Source organism: Canis lupus, chromosome 8 (assembly GCF_011100685.1).
Source record: "Canis lupus familiaris isolate Mischka breed German Shepherd chromosome 8, alternate assembly UU_Cfam_GSD_1.0, whole genome shotgun sequence".
In the NCBI taxonomy this organism is placed as follows: domain Eukaryota; kingdom Metazoa; phylum Chordata; class Mammalia; order Carnivora; family Canidae; genus Canis; species Canis lupus.
The window spans coordinates 32368226-32383706 of NC_049229.1; the positions used below are offsets into that span (position 1 = coordinate 32368226).

The window sequence follows — 15481 nt, forward strand, 5'->3', positions numbered from 1 at the left end:
GAGAGTGAACTCTTTCAGAGTCCTCCAGAAAGCTTCACATTGGTCTTATTTGAGTGGCACACTTGGTCTGGAGCCAACCATCAGTACCAGGGTGGAACTAAACCGTGAAATTATTCTGTGGAATTACCACAGAGGTGTGAATGAGTTGGCATATCATGATATATTCCTCTGCTCACATGCACACTCCACTGTCTCAGCAGATTTACTTACAAATCACAAGTTCAAAAATAAAATTATTAACAATTTCAAGATGGTGATAGCAGAGCATTTAACCAAGCACAGAGCCCTTCTAAGCATGAGGCCCTATGTGCCTGTACAGGTCACATGTCCATGAAACTGGTCCTGGTTGAGTAGTAACCTAAACAAAATCAGGGTTTTGTTAGAAAGGAGGGCATCTAGATTGAATTCCCAATCAACATTACTCAGTTGTCATTATCTTGCCTTGGTAGATGAGGACTTGGATACTCCAAGATGGCATCTATATAGTCATAAAGCCGAAATTCAAACTCAGAGCAGCCTACAAAAACTAATGCTACCCCTAGTCTCAAATTGATAAAGTGTTTCGGGACTGCTCTCTGTCTCCTGAGATCTGTGCTCCAGTGGATTTTCACAGACTAAAAATCTACACTCCTGGGTCCTTGGCCGAAAATAACTGGAATTCTCATGAACACAGACACTTCATAATGGTTTCTAGGGAGAACCGTTTAGTGTGGGTTTATTTATTTAATATGTTATCACTGCTCCTATTGTTAGGAGGTGGGCATAAAAGAAAGATAGATTCAAATATGACATTAAGGGAAGCCAGTAAAAGCCTCTGCTAAGGGGAAATCAGATACGAACTGTTTGAATTGTTTATCTCATTTTTGAAACACGCTCACTTTTTAAATGCTTGGGCCTTAAATCTGGAGGTTCTGCTTCTCCTTCTCTATGCTCATGAGTTTCTAGGCACACTGCTGTAGGGGTATATTTCTGAGAATGACACTCAAGTACCGGGAAGGAAATGATGAATGAGTAGACATTATTTTGGCAATGCGGTTTTCAGACAGGGGCTGCAAGAGAATATATTTTCGGGTGCTTCTGTTGGTATTTAACTTGGAGACTGTATATACAGTAAATCAGGAAGGCCGATAATACAGTGCAGAGGGGCATGTTTTATGTATGGTTCTGACGGCATCCAATGGCTGCCTCAGTGGGAGGGGTGTGGATTTATGGTCGCACACTTGCAGGTGGTGGCAGCTAATATGTGGCACGGCTCTCTGTCTACGTCTGGGAGTATTTATTTTGTGGTTCATCCTGAGGTAAAGGAAAAGTGTAAGGCAAACTATGGACTTTTGGACTCAAGAAATGCAACTAATGTGAAGATTGCATAGCTTTCCAAGGATGGAGAGAGTGCTTATATACAACACACTTGTTCATAGGTCTTTCCAAGGCTGTTTCTTGCGGCAGTAGCACACAGCAGGGGTAGGGGTTTTTTTGGACTCTCTGATAGTTCACTCATTTTATCCATAGGTCAGGGCTGTCTTATCACCAGACACAGTGGCTGGGGCCCATGACACTTTTAGGGGCCCACTGAAATGTTTTAATTTTAATTTCTTTTAAAATCTGAAGAAAAAAATAAATGTAATAGGAATGCATGTATCATGATGGATCCAGCATAGATTATACTTGTCTTTATACCAATGAGGTTGTCAAATATTTTTAAGGTTTTTTTTTTTTTTTTTTTTTTTTTTTTTTCAATACAGGAAGGAGTCCATAAGGATCAAATTGCCTCAGGCCCATGAAAGTCATAATGTGTCTCTGTGATCAAGGTAACACTTTTTCCCTCTTTCCAGGCAAGCACCAGAGAAGGCCCATGCATCTGGTATTTTGTGAGGGTGAGCTGTTCCTGGTCTGGAACAGTCTCTCAAAAACCTCAGGGTGGGATTGGGGCATTTATACACTGGGACCCTTAGCCCAGCAGGAAGGTTCCCACAACCTTGCCTCTGTTTGCATGCCACCTTACCCGTAACCAGGCTCAATAGTTTTCAGATGATTTTGGGGGGCATCCCTCCAATTTAGCAGTTTCCTGGGCTTTGGGGAACAAAGTTCCACAAATAGGGTAGAGCGGGGAGTGGAGAGGATGGGCTCCATACACGCTGAATTTATTTCCTCACAGTCCTGGTGGCAAGAAGTCCACAGCAAGGAGCCAGCAGGGTCAGTTCTTCCTGAAGGTCATGATGAAAACTCTCTTTGATTCCTCTCTTCTAGCTCCTGATGGCTTGCTGGCAATCTCTGGTGGCCCTTGATTATAAAAGATGACCCTCATAGGGTAACCTCTGCCGTTGCCTTCACATGGTCTCCTCTCTGGGGGCATCATGCTTGTGTCCAAATTTTCCTTTTGTAGAAGGACAATAGTCATTGGATCAGGAACTCACCCTACTCCTCTATGACTTGTCTTGACTAATTATATCCACCATGACCCTGTTCCCCAAGAAGGCCACATTCTGGGCTGCTGGAAATTGGAATTCCAGTATGTGGATTTTGAGGGGAAATAATTGAGCCCATAGCAGCAGTTCACACTGACCTGTGTCTCAGTATGGGCCTTGAGTGAAAGCCTCTTCTGCCTGAAATCCCACAAAAGCAGCTCAGTAGGAGTCACCTGCAAATCTTTCATTTTACCTTCTCCCAACTTCCATCTCAAGACTGGTGTGTGCACCCTCACATCCAGGAGTGTAATCAGGGACTCTTGTGCTTTGTGTCAGCTGAGGATTAAGGGAAAATGAGAGGGGGTCTCCAACATACTCCTCTCCCCCAAAACCTGCTTTTCTGCAAGAAGAAGATGGTAGAGTGAGCCACAGAGATAAGGTGAGACAGGAGGTCACCAGACATGAGCACAGAGCAGGAGGGGGAAGACAGGACCAGGGCCAATGAGCTTTATCTGATGGTCTCTGTGTCAGAGGGGAGGATCCATTGCAGGCAGGGTCCGGAACATAGATGCTGAGTCTGAAAGGCGGGGGGTGGCTGAGGGGTTTGGAGGACTGGCATCGAGCCCGGGCTGCGTAGGAAGCATTGAATAGTTCAGCAAAGCAGCTGTGGGCATTAGACATTTTCCTTCATCAGCAGTGCAAGCCCCCAAGACTCAAGTCATCTTTGCACAAATATCACACTGTGCAGGAGTGGGCGAGGTGGAAAAAGAATAGACTCAGGAGTTACACGGACCTGCATGTAAATGCCAAATTCTGAGTCTGTTTGGCTTTAGGCAAATTGCTTTACCTTTCTGGCTGCGAGTTCCAATACCTGTAAAATGGGGATAACAGCAACAATAACAGGTTGTTTGGGAGACTAGGTATGGCTCTATGAAGCACCTCATAGAGTCCGGGAACATGATAGGTGCTCAAGAGTCACAGGGATGAGACAATCTTGTACTGACAAAATGCCAGCATCATTGAGACAGGTTCTGTGCATGAAGTTGAAACCACAGCTTAAACTTCCAGGGCTGGTTCTTTAGTTCTGGGCTGAAAGTACACACACCAGGTCTGAGTATTGTCTCTGGGCTACAATTGCTTTAAAACAAGTGAATAAAAAAAAGAATTAAAAAAAAAAAAAACAAGTGAATATAGGAAAAGGGAACCCTGGGGATCCCTGGGTGGCTCAGTGGTTTAGCGCCTGCCTTCGGCCCAGGGTGTGATCTTGGAGTCCCTGGATTGAGTCCCATGTCAGGCTTCTGTATGGAGCCTGCTTCTCCCTCTGCCTGTGTCTCTGCCAATCTCTCTCTCTCTCTCTCTCTCTCTCTCTCATGAATAAATAAATAAAATTAAAAAAAAAAAAAAGAAAGAAAAGAAAAGGGAACCAGGATTGCACTGGACAGTGCATTCATTATTGACGGTTAGTGCCCAGGCACCTTGACTTGTGCTGTGCCTTCCTTCAAAAGTGAGTGAAAAAGATGGGGCGCCTGGGTGGCTCAGTCACTGAAGTGTCTGGCTGTTGATTTCAGCTCAGGCTGTGATCTCAGGGTGGCGGGATCAAGCCCTATGTCAGGCTCTGCCCTGGGCATGGAGTCTGCTTAAGATTCTCCCTCTCCCTCTGTCCCTCCCCCCACCTCTCTCTCTTTCTCCCCCTCTCTAAAACAACAACAAAAAAGTGAGTGAAAAAGAAATTATAATAATAAACCTTTATATGGTGTTTAATGATTGTCATGTCTTGTTCTTTATATAATCCCTGTAACAACCTTGTAGAGTGAGTGCTAATGTTATATTCTCATTTTTGCAGATGAGAACAGTTAAAGCACAAGAACACAGAGGCAAAGTCTGGTTATAGAGTACTTGGTCAGAGCCACTACACTCTATTTCCTCATAACCTGTACTCCCTCTCCACTGTGAGTCTACTGAAGCAGGGTGCATGTGTCTGTGTGTTGGGTGTCAGAGGGCACTGGCAAGAAGGCAAGGGTGAGTAATTTCATTTCAGCTGTTCTGCTTTTTGTAGAACTTGTCCCTTGAAGGATATCAGTACAGGAAATGAATAAAGAGGGGTTTCAAAACAAAATTGAGACCAAGATAGCTCGAGTCTTGTGCATGTTTGATAGATAAGCCCTCAGAGTAATAAGTTTGTTGGTAACAGACTTCTCTGCCTGGAATATAAAGTGCTCCGGCACTTACAAATAATAGCGATGCAACTCATTTTGTGAACTATATTGTGGCCATCTGCTCAAATACCTCCCTTCTTTTTCCTATGTTATAATGGCATGTCAACTCTATGGGCCATTATGTAACCATTAAAAGTGGTGATTTGTAGGGGTGCCTGGGTGGTTTAGTCAGTCGAATTTGGCTTTGGTCACAATCTCAGGATGGTGAGACCAAGTCCCGCATCCAGCTCCACACTGGATGTAGAGCCTGCTTACGATTCTCTTTCCCTCTCCTTCCCTCTGCTCCCTCCCCTGCTCATGCATGCGCACTCTCTTTCTCCAAGTGTGGGGGGGGGGAACTTGTAACCTTTCAAAGGTAAAATGTATAATAGTATGGAAAATGTTCACAATATAACATTGAGCAAAATAGTTGCATGTAAAATATGTATACATGAGGACAAGAACCCAAAGGATTTGGAAAAGGAAAATTGTTTCCCCAAGTTGCAGACTTATTAAAAAAGTTTCAGTTACTTCTAAAAAATGCAAATAAAGCAAGATGTTTACCTTGTGCCATCAATTGCAAGCATAATACATACATATAGACTCATAGATTTGTGGAGCTGGCAAGATCTCTAAGATTGATAAAAATAGCTGTTAAAATGGCAGAGATTATACTGGATGCTGGAAAACTTATTATAGGATAAGTAATGTGCTCTCCTTATCCTGTTTGAAATTTCTAAGTGGTTGGAGAACTTGAGAGGAAGGAGGAGATGAAGATAAAGAGATGATCTTTTCCTTTAAAATGTTATCTCACACTAGGTACCGAGAAGAAATGAGCAGCCTCAAATCCTTTGAGGAAGGAAGCAGAACATAAATAACAAATAAAATATGGACTAAATGAAATATTACTTAAGAAATCTCCCCAGATACATTTTTTGATGAACCTGAAATCTTTTAGGTATTTTTAGTTCTTCATTTTCTTCACTAACTTAAAGTCTTATTTGCCCTTGTTGCTTTTTTCCTACCTTTAGTTTATTCACTGAATGATTTGCTGTCAGCTTTGGGCACTCGAGGTTTCCTGGAGTGAAATGAATTTTTTATAATTCAGCTCTTTTATTAACATGGGTTTTTAAAGGTGGATATTGCAAATAAAAAGAGTATTTTTTTAAGTGCAATGCCATTTTGCACCTGTTCTTCATTTGCTCTGTTGGTCTGGGTCAGCTGAGATTCCAATGCATCTTCAGTATTGATGCATCAAAGAACTTGAAGAAACTAATCAACTGCCTTCATCCCGTAGAAAGTATAGGTCATTAACACAAGCTAATTTTCCCCATTTCAAAATGTTATAACATAGAAAAGGAAATGAAAATGAAATGACTTAGGGATGCTTGGGTGGCTCAGTGATTGAGCGTCTGCCTTTGGCTCAGGGCATGATGCGGGGTCCTGGGATCAAGTGCTGTATCAGGTTCCCCACAGGGAGCCTACCTCTTCCTCTGCCTATGTCTCTGGCTTCTCTCTGTGTGTCTCTCATGAATAAATAAATAAAAATCTTTAAAAAAAGAAAGAAGGGCGATCCTGGTGGCGCAGTGGCTTAGCGCTGCCTGCAGCCTGAGGTGTGATCCTGGAGACCCGGGATCGAGTTCCATGTCGAGCTCCCTGCATGGAGCCTGCTTCTCCCTCTGCCTGTGTCTCTGCCTCTCTTTCTCTCTGTGTCTCTCATGAATAAATAAATAAAATCTTAAAAAAAAAAAGAACCCAGGAGTTCTGTTTACCAGCCTACTCCTTTAAAAATAAAAAAATAAAAAAAATTTTAAAAAGAAAGAAAATGAAATGACTTAGAGTAAGTCCAGTCAGTCCAAGACTAATTTCCATGTAAGGTAATCTCTTAGGCTAGGTTAGAACTGGACAAATTAATTGTCTTTCAATTCTTAGAGGTCAAATCCAGCATATTCCTGATGATTCCTGTGGCCAAAATCCCTGGAACCAGTGATGGGTTTCCCAATTCTCCTTAAAGACTTTGATACTAAGGAGATCCCTTGAGAAATCAGTGTAAATGATGTGTGACACTAGAGAGAAAAAGCAATGAACTTGGAACAGACAGACTTGCTAAGAAGGTCCAAAATGAACGCAGCATTCCTAAATAAAAATATTCCTGAATACTGGGATCAAGGAGCAGGTCCCAGGGGAGAAGAAAAAAAGGATTTTGAAAATGTGTTGGAGTTTCCACTAGTATAGCCATCAGTTTGACAATGACTAGGCTTGTCCCTAGTTGACTTATGCTGTCGCTCCTGTCCTCAAGGTGCCTTTGGGGGAGTGTGTCTACCAGTGTCCGCATCACCTGGAGTCCTGCCACAAATGCAGAGAGACTGTGAGTGGATTTTTGTCTGCCTGTTCACTTGTATTTCCCTCATGTCTTTAACAGGGCCCAGCACACATAATTGCTGGATGAATTAATTTCTCCAGCCCAATCCAAAATCACTGAATTAAACTCTCTGGAGGCAGGTCCCACCAATCTGCATTTTAATAGGATCTCCAGGTGGTTCTTAGGCACAGTGAAGTGTGAGAACCATTCCTCTACTGGGCATTGATGATGACCAGTACACTATTAGGCTGAGTGGTTCCCCTGAATACACCACAAAAAAATCTAGAAGATTAAGATAAAGGAATAGCCATTCCTTGGTTTCTACTATGGCAACAACTATTCCCGGACATTGTAGAAAACATTTGCACCCATTATCTCTGAGTGTTTGAGTGTTCGGTTAGACAGTTACTCTTGTCCCCATTTTACAAGGGGGGAAACCTGAACGCGTGCCAGGCCAAATAATGAACAAACTAGGAATCAAAACTGGCTCCACCAGACGGAGGTTAGGAAATTCTTCTAGTTGCTTGGGCAAAAGGCCCCACATAAATCCCCTGCATTATTATTCCCAACACTTTGCACAGTATTAGATCACTTTCCTATAATCACTCCATTCTCTTTTATGAGGCTTGAGGTTTAATTGGAGTTTCCAATAAGAGATTTTATGTGTTTAATGGATTTTAGTGTAATAATCAAGGGTCTGGAATGCTAGTCAGAAAGCTAGCTGACTTTTAATGAAGCTGCACTTGGGGAAGCAGATTTTTAAAAAGACATCACAAGTCTACACTGTAGAAGCAGATATGCAAATATTTAGGGGGAAAAATATGTAAGGTGTCTAGTTACTTCTAAAACCTCGGATGCTGACAGGCATGTGTATTCCAACATCCAATGCTAGAATAGTGTAACTCATGTTAGAAATTTGAATTTGGGATCTTCCAGCACAATTGTTGGGAAGGACTCAGGGGGGTAGCAATGGGATGTTTAGACAGTTTCACCCATCTGGCACCCCCAAAAGCCCTGGGACTAGGCTCACTTTCCTTTCCCCAGTGCTCCCTCCTGACCCCCACTGGCCCCTGCCCCATGCAGAACAGAAGGTGGGATTTCCAGCTTCCCTTATTGCACCCCTTCTTTGCAGTCCCCAAAACATGCACCCGCTCATTTCCTTTTATTTACTTAAGGCTTTACTTCTCATCTGGGCACCACAAGAAAAATGAGATTAACAAAAAGAACAAGAAATGAGGAAGTTAAATATTATGGGAAATCTTATATTTATAGCTACATCAGAGCTTTTTTCCCAGGAAATTTTATGGCACATTGCTCGCTAGGCATTTCCTTACATTCCCAGCACTCTTGGGACTATTTTAAATACCAGACGAGCACTCTTACCACAGAGAAATATTAAGTTTAATATACTCAGAATACTATATAGTCCATATCTCAAACCCTAAGTGCTTGGTCTACACATAGAAACCAACAATTCATAAGTGACCTCACCCACAACCAATGACTTTTTGACTTTCCTGAGGTGGGACTGTGACACAATGATCCACTTTGCTTCTCCATCCAAGCCACATAGCTTTTGGTCCTGGAACTTCTCTGATTCTCTGTACCTTTTACTAAAATGTAAATGATGCCAACCACCCTATTTCTATACTCATTTTTCTAGACTTTGTGATCAGTGGTTCTCAAACTCGAATGTGCATGAAAGACACCTAAAGTACGCATAAAGAATTTGGCTTCTCAGTCCCCAATTTCACAAATTAATTCCATAAACCACAGTGGGGCCCAGAAACTGGAATCTGCATTTGTAAAAGTTCCGAGGTGATTCTGAAGAGTGTTCATGGAGCAGCAGAATGCTAGATCCTGCTTGGAGAAGCTCAGTGCCCTTTCCTACCTTGGTTGGACACTTGGACCACAGCTACCACCTTGCAAAACATGAATGAGTCACTGGGTCACTCCCTGGTGCCCTTTTCATTCCATGGCTACTCAAGTTCCTTTGGGTAGAGTTTTGGGCTTGTAGATGAAGAATTCTTCCTTGCGTATGATCTCCAAAACTTCCTTTCTGTCAGCTGCAGAACACCCTGTATTAATAAGGAGCATTAATTAAGCTCTTCAGGGGCACCTGAGTGGCTCAGTTGGTTGGGCGTCAGCCTTTGGCTCAGGTCATAATCCTGGAGTCTCATCTGTTTCTCCCCCTCCCTCTGCCTTGTGTGCTCATTCTCTCTCGTGTGCTCATTCTCTCTCTCTTAAATAATAAAATCTTTAAAAAATAAATAAATAAAGCTCTTCACCTATCCTGGAAGGCCTCAGTTGTTTCAATAGGTTGTTGTTTAACTTGCCAGCCATATTGGCTCACAATTTCAGGTTATGGGACTCAGTTTCTTCCTAACCTGTTGTTCTAGTGGTTCTCAAATTTGGATAGACCCCCAAATCATCTGCATAGCCTGTTAAAATAGGGTGCCAAGCTTAATCCAAGCCTACAGAGTCTATGGTATCTATGCCAGAGACTCTGTGATTCTTTAATTGATAAACTCTACTAGGGGTTCAGGTGCCACTGACACTGAGAATCATTGCATTAACCAGTTAGTCTCAAATGTCAAATGTATCAGGATCACCTGGAGGACTCATTTAAGCAAATCACTGGGTCCTATCTTCCAAGCTCTGGTTTAGTAGATCTGGGTGCAGCCCGAGAATTGGGATTTCTCTCAAGTTCACCAGTGATTCTAGTATTTATGGTCCAGGATCCACATTTAAAGAATCACTAAGTGACTATCTGGGCTGAGTCATATTCAGAGCCATGTGGCACCATTATCTCAAATATCTGGTGGCCGTAAAACAGCTTATCTAGACAAATACTTCCACTGAAACCCATGAATTTTTACATCCAGCCTAAGAGGGCATTTTGTTCTCAGATCCCCAGCAGAGTACCAGAGGTGGTTGAAGGTATCATTTCTCTAGGTTCTTTGTGGTGTCTCCATAACTCATCTTGGCTATGGCAATAACAGACTCAAGTGGAGTGTTAGCCCTCACCTTTGCTAACTCTACTATGTTGTCCAGTTCAGGCTCAGCCCTTTAGTCAATCCTTGGTCACTCAAGACACTTCCTCAAAAACGGAACCCTTCCTCCCATTCCCTTCTTCCCTTCCCTCCAACACTCAATAGAGTTGCAAAAGGCATTGTTTGGTAAGGCTGACTTTACAGGTTGTCTCATAGGAAGATGGAGATGACATCACACAGTGCTCAGAAATCACATTAAAATCTCCACCTTAGCTCTCTCCTTCTCCCATCTGTCCTCCCCATCCTTCACCAGTCTTTTCTGTCTCTTTCTTCCTCTTACTATGTACGATAAACAGGTAACCTCGGTGCCAAGGTGCCTCCCCCCGCCTGAGTCAATCCAACAACTCTATCTTCCCTCAGTAACGAAGAGCTCTTCTTTAGGAGCCTTTCTCTTTAGAAGTCAGGAGGAGATTGTTAAAAATCTCTCTCTGTCCCCGCCTCCACCCTACCCTGCCACAGAGAACTGAGACAATTGAGGGGAATCACAACAAAAGTTAGAGTGGTGAACAGAGGCCATTGATAGAGAGTACTCACAAAGCTCAAATTGCCAAGGACAGAAGTGGCACCTGTCGACTGGGGGCCTTTTGTGTGACTCTTGCTCTGGCCCCATTTTGGAAGTTATTTTCCCGCTCCAAGCACAGCAAGGATCTCTAAGACCACTGGAGACTGAATGTAGAAGGCTGTTCAGGTGGGCTGTCTCCCTGAACCAGACTTCATAAGCAGTTATTCCGTAAGTCGTCTCTCTCCTGCCCTTGTGGAATTTCTCTGTCCTTGAGGACCTTCAATGATCTAAAACTCAGAAGGACCTAAAACTGTTGAGAAGTATTGAAAAGAAAAAAAAGAAAATATATTAAACCTAGCAGCTAAAATACGCACTTTCGATGTTTTGCATGGGCTTAAAGTTATTCAAGCTAGCATACGATGGTCACCAACCGAACTATTAATGTGATCGTGCACACAGCCACTCTCCTTCCCCTGTCCCTTTAGTTGTTAAAGGCGTCCAGCTGCAGAGTCTCACTCCTTGTGGGCCAGTGCCATTGTAGACTTGGAGTTGTATCTTCCCTATTTGCTCTGCCCTATTTTATAGACATCAGTGGTCTTTAAATTTACTAATGAAGATGAATGCAAGTTTCAGTGAGATTGCCATCACTGGCTGATTATTTATCAATATGTTTCAAGCAGGGATTGATTCCAAGATCACAAAGAAAGCAGAAATATAGACATATGGTTGAAATTCATCTTTAAATTCTAATAACTCTGACTAAAGACTTTACTGCTATGTCCATTCCCCTGCTGGGTAAGTGAAATACTTTCTCACAGTGGGAAATGTTTCCCACTAAGGTTAACTTTCTTTTTTCTCGTCTCCTAGAAGTGTTAACCAGCTGGACCTCTGTTTAACAACTTCTGTGAAGTATTGTGCTCTGAAAGCCTGCTTGATGGATGGAGCTGTCAGCATATCCTCAATCCAGAGATGAGGAGGACACTGCCTGCCTATCACCTCTATAAATCAGATGAATAAAAATTAGTCACAAGCTAGGCCCAGGGATGCTGTCTCATTTTAGTATTCTTCATAGATCATAATCTTTGAAATGCGCTCAGGGAAAAAAATTACTTTAACGTTGCTTTGCTTTAAAGAATTAGCATTGATTTACCCTATGGGAGAACTGCTCATGAGCAGGACATGGGAAAATCCGTACTATACGCACAGAAGTGCCCTCTGCTCTGTGGAATAATATCTGTCAGGGGTGTTGGAGGTCCGATCTGAAGTGCAGCAAGGGAGATATGAGAGGAAGTATCAACACCAGAGGGCAACTGGGCAGAGTGGGCGGGGCAGAGGTGAGAGGTCAAAAAGAGACAACAAAGGGTGCCCAGGAAAGAAGGAAGCCCTTCCTTGTCCATCAGAGATAATTACTTCCACAGTTCCTAGCATATTTCTTTACACATCTGCCTACTTGCTTCCATGTCAATTTTGGTGGACTCTGAATCCCTTGATAGCAGATCTGAGACCTGTTCATCTCTGTGGTCCCAGGTCCCCTGTCCTGAGGCCCTGTAAGGCACTTGGTATGGGATCAATGTAGAAATAAATGGGTTCAGGTACTTTAACAAAATAATTATGGTAAGTCTGGATGAGAAAAGAACTCCACAGCCCAGCGGAAATACATAGAAAACATTATCCAGATTATGAATATGTAAAAAGGAATTACGAGGTGTAAACTGCACCAATAAATATGGACTCTCATACTTCTCAGCTGAAAAAACAAAATCTATACATTGCAAACAGATGCTGTGAGTGTATATATCAAGTTCTTCAATGGGCAAGAAAGTATCAATCTACGTTTTTCTAGGTCATCACACTTACTACTTTGATCTGCTTCAAGCTGGCATTTGTGGAATTGGTATTCTTTCCCATTTCCCAAGGAAGGGACATGATGGCCATTGTCCCTTCCTTGGGACTTGGGGCAGTTTTAAGCCAACTGTGATGTGGCTTCTAGTTCTGCCTGGTCCTACTATGTTCATATTACTTAACACTTTAGGGTCTCAGCTTCTCCATCTGTAAAATGTAAATGGCAAGACGTGTGCCTTGGCTGCTAAGCAAGACTTGAATAAAAAGTAAAATGTTGTCAGGGAAGTCTGGAAGGCATTTACATGGCACAGGGGTAAAAATAGCCAAAAGGCAGATAAATGCAGTCAAATATTTTGTCATTTGTGTTGCCTTAAAATTTTCACTACTCTTCATGAAAATGGAAAGATGTCCTTTTACAGGGTGACAGCTGCTGTTGGTTGCAGGAAGCTGCTGTCTGCTACTGATAAACAAATGACAACTTGCCCTGAATGGATCCATAGACAGCCTGAAGCTGATTTGTGATTAATTTTTTTGCTGGTTTATTTATTTTATTTAGACCACTGAAAAAGGTTTGGCTGGAGCGCATATATTTCCCTCTTGACCAAATCCTTTTGGTGTTTTGAAAACTTTCCAAGTGAGAAAATGAACCCTTTTACCAGCTAGAGTCAGATGCTCAAAACACAAGATAAAAATAGCTGCTTGGGAAGCCTACCGCACTGCCTTGCTCTGCCCCCAGGATGGTTAACCCCTCAGAGGGCCTTGCCTTGCAATGAGCTATCTCCCCTGGCTTTTACTAGAGCTAGTCCTTCTCACTTTTCATTTGGGATGTCCTTGTTATGACCCATGCAAAGTTGCTATGATTATGGGAAAGAAAGTTGGGTGTGATCCAAATGACAAAGTGCTCTTTCCAAACCATCTGTGTTGAGGTGTTTTCCTCATTGAAAGGATCAATTCTGGGATTTAACTCTCCCTATTTCTAATAGTAGCTTGTGCATTTGCTTCTCTTTCCTGGGCAATTTAGTAAATCTGATTAATCAATATGCCATTTGTAATAACAACAAAGATAACATTGTTGATATTAAAAGCTAACATTCAATGAATAGAGGCCAGCCACTTTACATGAATATGTAAATATCATTCCATTTAATCCTCATAACAAATTCATGAAATAGATGCTATTAATAGTCCCCTCCCTACCTATACAGATAGGGAAAATGAAGCTCAGAGAAGCAGTGTGACTGCTCCCAAATCCCATGGCTTGAAAATGGCAGGCAAGAATTTAAACACGGGGCTGTCTTTCCAGAATCTAAGTCCTTAGCCAGTGCGCCATGCCAACCAAGTGGTGTCAGGCATGGCATCCCTCAGGGCCATCAGGACTGCAATTCTGGATCTTGATCACTCCCAACATAACCTATTAATGTTATGATTTCAAATAAATTATTTGAAGGTGAAGCTTGATTAAATGTGAAGCCTTAACTGCATGATGCAGTCAGGAAGTACGAAGTTCAGGTAGCTAAACATCTAGCACCCAGGCTTCCTGGAGAGCCACAACTCCTTACTGGCTTTGAAAAGGGACACACAGGGGGGATCCCTGGGTGGCGCAGCGGTTTGGTGCCTGCCTTTGGCCCAGGGCGTGATCCTGGAGACCCGGGATCGAATCCCACATCGGGATCCCTGCATGGAGCCCACTTCTCCCTCTGCCTGTGTCTCTGCCTCTCTCTCTCTCTGTGACTATCGTGAATAAATAAATAAATAAAAATCTTAAAAAAAAAAAAAAGAAGGAAAAGGGACACACATTAAGATGAATATGGTCCTGGGAGTCAGCATGGCTGGCTTTATTCTTACTTGTTCTGAAATTTGCTATGCATTTTGGATTCTCATTCAATATCTCTGGGGCTATATTTTATTTTTCTTGAAGTTGAGGGTTGGGGGTAAGTGTGGGTTAATCAAGCAGCCCAGCTGGCAGGAAATTTACAATTCAGTAGAGGGATTAAAGTGCCTTAATCCTGTGATGGGACACAAGTTCACAGTCAACTAAGATTCAGGATGCTTTTTCTCAGATAGCACTCAGTCTAGTCTTTGCTTGTTTGAAGGGAGACATCAAAGCTAAAAGGATAAGGCTACCTTTGGAAGATCTAGAAAGACTGGAAATCATTTACAAATCAGGCCACCCAAGGTTGAAGGCAAGAGCTGGTTTTACTTGGATGGTGGTGGATGAGAGTTCATGAAAAGGTGGCCCGCCCTTCCTCCAACTTGAGAAACCAGTGAGCTGTGGAGCAGGTACCAGTGATTGGTGTGCAGACTGCAGAAGTGGCATAGTGACTTTATCAGTCTTTGGGGATCATTCCTTCTGTCAGTGTAATCCTTGAGAAAGGTAGGTGTCTTTCAGGGTCCCACAAAGAAAACTCAAACCATTGGGTTCATCTAAACAGTCTTATCTAAATTTAAAAGTAAAAAATAGAAAACAAGTATTTGGCTGGTTATCAAATAAATACTAACATTAGTGCTCGCTTCGGCAGCACATATACTAAAATTGGAACGATACAGAGAAGATTAGCATGGCCCCTGCGCAAGGATGACACGCAAATAAATACTAACATTATAAAAAATAAATTCACAGGGTACTGAAGGTTATAGTAAGGGAGTCTGACAACTTTCATTCCATTCTCTTTCTTGGTCAATCCAAGATGGCAGTGTTTCTGGTGATTTAAAATTCTCTAAAATCTTAAACTCTGGGAAGTTTTCTTGTATTGTTTTAAAATATAACTATCCCTCTAATTTTCTACTTTATCTTTCTTAAAGTCTTCTGAGTGGAATGTTGGAGTTCCTACATTAATCTGTAATGTTTATTGTTTATTCTCATCTTTTGCATTTCTCTGTGTAATGATTGTCTTCCAAGTGATATCTTTCCAAACCTTCTAAGAAGTAATTTTAGTTTAGTAATTATACTTTAAATTTCTAAGACTATTTCTTGTTCTATCATTATTCCTTTTTAATAGCAGCATATTCTTGATTTATGGATGCAAAATTCCCTCAGCACTACAAGCATACTTTTTTGAATTTTCAAAAGGTACAGTGTTTGTTTGATTCATTGGTAATAATTTGGACCCTTTGGTAGAGGA

The 15481-nt window shown here is 42.1% G+C and overlaps 1 long non-coding RNA gene and 1 other non-coding gene across 2 annotated transcripts; both read left to right on the plus strand.

Annotated features, from left to right (window-relative positions):
- The first annotated feature begins 1737 nt into the window (after positions 1–1737).
- Positions 1738–11605, plus strand: LOC111097220. The gene is made up of 5 exons (XR_005362876.1): positions 1738–1808; positions 4249–4424; positions 5420–5558; positions 6900–6968; positions 11385–11605. It is a non-coding gene; the product is annotated as an uncharacterized LOC111097220 (long non-coding RNA).
- A 3257-nt stretch (positions 11606–14862) lies between these two features.
- On the plus strand, positions 14863–14970 carry LOC119873173. The gene has a single exon (XR_005363954.1). It is a non-coding gene; the product is annotated as a U6 spliceosomal RNA (small nuclear RNA).
- The last annotated feature ends 511 nt before the right edge of the window (positions 14971–15481 follow it).